Source organism: Nannospalax galili, unplaced genomic scaffold (assembly GCF_000622305.1).
Source record: "Nannospalax galili isolate Female #2095 unplaced genomic scaffold, S.galili_v1.0 scaffold433, whole genome shotgun sequence".
In the NCBI taxonomy this organism is placed as follows: Eukaryota; Metazoa; Chordata; class Mammalia; order Rodentia; family Spalacidae; genus Nannospalax; species Nannospalax galili.
Genome location: NW_008338715.1, coordinates 1,956,731 through 1,961,977, shown reverse-complemented (window position 1 = coordinate 1,961,977; position 5,247 = coordinate 1,956,731).

The window sequence follows — 5,247 nt, the reverse complement described above, 5'->3', positions numbered from 1 at the left end:
TTACAATTAAATTCAATATTATGTATTTTAAATATGACATTCCCACAAAAGATCCTAAAAATCCAATGGAACGATGAGGGACATTTCTTTCTTTTTTTAAATTTTTTTTTAATTCAGAACAGCTTCATTTGAAATTTTCCAGCGGTTACTGGTGCTTGGGTGATTTTATAAGAGAGAGATTTCTAAGTACCAAATGTAGGAAAGTCTGAGAGGACCAAAATGTCTGTGATGAGGCTGACAGTGAGATGAATCCCAGGCACCTGTAAAGTTTCGAGTTTTTAACAATCATGCAGAATTTTATTTGTAGCTTTACTTAAATTAGTTCCTTAGTATATTACCTAAAACAAAAACTCAAACTGTTTTGTCTCTCCCTTTTTGGGGGGATTGTCCATTTATAAGATTAAAGTAAGTAAATTAATCCACCAGAAATAGCCTTATTGGGAAGTGCAGCATCTAGTGTGACTCTTCAATAGGTATGATTTTGGATAACATTAACGATGTCTCTTTCTCAAAAGACAAAGACAATAATTGCTTATAAGAAGATGCCAATTATGTATTACCCAATTAAAAAGTATGGCCTGTATATTTTTCTCTGGTGAAAGAATGGAAAGTATGACTTGGAAATAACAATCTTCATCTCATGAAAAATCACAATTCTGGAAAATATAGTCTCAAAAATTGTATAATTTTAAAATCTAAGTTATTTATAAGAATGTTTAAATAGATGTCCTGCTGAAGGATAAGCACTCTTCGGCTTCTTGTTCCCTACACATTGACCAACTGTGGGATTCTGTATAAATTACCATATGCTGCCTAAAGAAATTCTCTGGTGAGACTTGAAATATACATTCATCCTATGTGTGAATGTTGCAATGCAGATATGCTACTTAGGGTTAAGTATCTCACACAAGGCTCAGTGGTCATTGCATAAGAAGAGGGGAAAAGACTGTAAAAGCCAGAGTGGGTGGATGACCATAAGGAAACAGAGGTGTCCAAACAGTTGATCATATGAACTCACCGCAATGGTGAGAGCATGCACAAGTTCTATACAAAATTAAAACAGAGAAAAATCTCAGCATAGTCCTGGGGAAGTAGCTAAGAAACCCCAATCTAACCTTATAAACTTTTGAAAATTGATGGCTGTTAGGAGGGTGAGTGACATACAAGGCTGGGACTCTTTGTGGGCCCAGTGGATGGACTCACACTGAAGGACATGTGGGGTCATAATTTAGACTCCATAGGTAATATTACATATGTGTATATATAAGAGTACATTGAATTGTGTGGGGACTGTGGGGGAGATGCGGGTAGGAGAAGATCTAAATACCACCAAACTATATTGTATGAAAATGTCAAAAATTCAATATATAAACTTTTTTTTAATATGGTAGAATAAAGAATTTAGAGCCCGTGTGGTGGTGCACACCTTTAGTCCCAGCACTTGGGAAGCAGAGACAGGTGGATATCTGTGAGGTTGAGGCCAGTTGATCTACATAGTGAGTTCCAAGCCATCTGGAGCTACAGGGAGACCCTGTTTAAAAAGACCAAAAAAGGTAAAATTAAAGAATGAAACAGTGGTATAATGTGTTTTAATGAAATATGTTTAAAGTGACTGTCCCAGGGACCTGGTTCAACCAAGGGGCAGGGCTTGCAGCTAAGAATTGACTAGGGAGAGTTAGCCACTATGGGAGGGGCTTCTAGGTGCTATCTTAGGATGGAAGCCATGAGCAGCACCACTGGGTGTGGAGAGAAAGAGAGCCCTGGTGTCTCACCCTCATGAACACGAGAGGGGGCTACAGGTCTTAGTGGGGAAGCCATCACAAGTATACTGTTTAATGAATATAGCACACCTACTGGGATACCTTCTAGGTATTTGTATTTACATTCATGTTTGTTTAAATGTGTCTACTTCCTTCCATTTGTCTTTATAGTAGAAGAAACACCACTGAGAGTAATGGCCACACCTTAAAGACAAATAATTGGGAGGCCCAAAAAGTCATTATCTTGCCATGATAAAAGAGAAATTGCCCTACATCTGTCACCTGCTCCAAGGCTCAGTGACCTTAGTGGAAGATTGGTGGAAAGATTGTAAGAGCAGAGGAATGGGGTGGAGTGTGTCTCAGGGACCTGGTTCCTTCAAGCAATGGGGCCTGCTGCAGAGAAGTTCCGGGGGAAGAGTTAGCCACGGAGGGAGGGGCTTCTGGGTGCCATCTTGGGATGGAAGCCACGAATATCGTGAACGGCGCACTGTGGTGAGTATGGAGAGAAAGATAGCCCTGGAGTCTCATCTGCGTAGACGAGAGGTGACATTTACCAACATGGGGCAAGATTGCAGGCCAAAGATTAATTGGCAAAGGTTAACGGAGACTGTGGGAGGACATGGTGGCAATCTGGAATGACAGTCCAAGCCATGTAGAGCTGGGTGCCAGGAGTCTGGTGTTCATTTCTTTGTAAGTTACCTCCATTTTCCCCCTCCTTACCCAAGATATAAATTGAAAAATTCATATAAAAGTATATTATGTGATTTGTCCAATAGTGCCCTGAGCAAGAGACCCTGAAAAAAGTGAGGGTGGGTCAAACAGAGAGCAAGAAGGTGAAAATTTAGTGGGACAGTGGAAAATTCAGTAAATAACTGAAAAAGATTATATTGCTAATGTATTTAGCATATCTAAAAATATATCTAAATTTAATTTTTCTCAAGTATTTTTATTTGTACAGATATGATCAATCTGTAAGATATGTTAAAACTATTTATAGTATTTTATTTGGGGGTCTTAGACATAAATGATTGATTTTCTGAATTACCCCTCACATACATTCCTCCCTGTCACCAAACCCACAGAGATATAAGCAATGCCAAGGCACAGATATCTAATCCAGGAGACCTGAATGTTGTTTCTACAAAGGAATCAACACACTGAACTCAAATTACTGCAATCTGTCTCAAGGCAAGACTTGCCTTATATTAAAATATCTATCTATCTATCATCTATCTATCTAATCTATCTATCTATCTATATATCTATCTATCATCTATCTATCAATCATCTATGTATCTATCTATCTATCTATCTATCTATCTATCTATCTATCTATCTATCAATCATCATGTCTATCTGGTTTAATTTTGATCAGTCCCAAGATCTTATAACTTCTTCAATAGCATGAAAAGTCAGTAGTTATGCAAATCTTTGTCAGTGTGTATGCCCTTAAGTATAATAGTTCTGAAGCTAATTAAATTGTTTTAAAGACATCAAATGTATATATTAGGATCTCTTTATTGATGCTTTTGACAGAATCTCAGAAGTACAGAAAAGGAGAAAAACATTATAATTAAATTATAGATTGAGTTAAAATTAAATTCATAGTTGCAGATTCCATTAAGGGATGTCTACCAAGCATATGACACAGACATGAAAAAGCAATTGAGAAATGGAAGTAAAAAAAAATGGAAAGTGATGTGCCAGCTAATTAAAATAAACATGCAAATGAGCAGATTCGTGGTGATTTCAATGTGTCCCCACAGGCTCCCAGTGTTTGGACACTTGGTCCACAGTTCATGACTGTGTTTGGGAAGGTCACAGGACTTTTATGAGATGGGACCCTACTGGAGGAGCATGACACTGGGCAAGCTTTGAGTGTGTATAGTCATATTCACTTCCAGTCTGCCCTACTTTGCTTCCTGTGCATGACTGAAGATGTGAGCGGTCAGTTTTCTGTTCTGGCTACCTCCTGCCACCATTTTTCCTGTCCATGTTGGGCTCTTAGACTCTGGAACCATAAAACAAACAAACAAACAAACAAACAAACAAAACCTCTTCCTTCTGTAAATTGCTTGGTCATGGTGTTTTCTCACATCTAAAAAGTAGCTAATAAAAAAATATACAGTCCATAGCTCATCATTTTTTGCCACAATACAAATCTCCTACTCATCTAAGAATGTGAAATCTTCTGAGTTTCTATCAGTCAGCATCCATGAACTCATGTAGAAAATTTCTTTTGCTTCATTAATGGGGTATCTATGATAGGTAGTTGAATGCCAAGTTGAATTAAATGTGTGTGATTTAATGCATTGAAAAAATTTCCAAGAACAGGAAATGTCATATTTTTTGCAGAATAGAATTTCAGAAGATGAAATTTTGAGACCGGGTGCTGAAAAGATGGCTCAGTGGTTAAGAGCACTGAGTGCTCTTGCAAATGACCCAGGGTCTGTTTCCAGCACCAATGTGGTAACTAACAGTGGTCCATAACTCAGTTTCAGGGAATTTCTTGCCTCTTTTGACCCACATATTCATACATGTATGTAGAAAACATAAAATAAAAGTTAATAAAATATTTTAAAAACATTTTGAAATTCTTTACCCCAGAGATATTTTAACATTTAGGAATGATAATAAATTTTTTGCTGGGGTAGTACATTTGTTATGGGGATCTTTATCAGTATGTATGTTCTTAAATATAGTAATTCTGATACTAATGAAATTCAGCTTTAAGGACATCTAGAATAATTGGTCAGATATAATAAAAAGCTACCTTGTACAGCCAGATCAGTGTAAGTGTGTTGGTCCAACCACAGACTCCCCTACATTGGTTTATCTTCATCAACATATTCTGTTACCAAGTTATGATGAGGCATATTTTAATGCATATATATGTATACATATATATGAAAATAGGAAAAAATTCTACAAATTAACCAATTTGAAGATCACAGATTTAAAATGAAGCAATAAGCATCCTTTCAAACATTTTAGGAAACATATGCTTTTAATTACATATCATTAGTTTCTCTGACAAATATATGTGTGGGTTACCATACACACTCATCTTTACCCCCCAAATATACATGCATGTAGGCTCTGAGACAAAAAGAAAATTTAAATGCAAAAACTAAAGAATATTATAGTCTTAATATGCAAAAACAGTATTTTGCCATGCAGTCCTTTATAATTGTATATATGCATTGTAAATATAGTATGTTTATATAAATACAAGTCATATGTTAATAAAAATGATAAATTTACATTTCAAACATATATCTAAAAGATAGACCAATATTGAGGAAAAACTTTGAATTATTATATGAGAGTAGTCATATATAATGTATATAACATTAATAAATAGCTATGTGAAAAAATTTTCTTTTAACATATATGAAATTTTCAAAAGTCTGAACTAAAACAAGACATTTAACTTCGTAAATTATTTGCCTATATTTATTTTTTATATGTATGTATGTATTGCCTG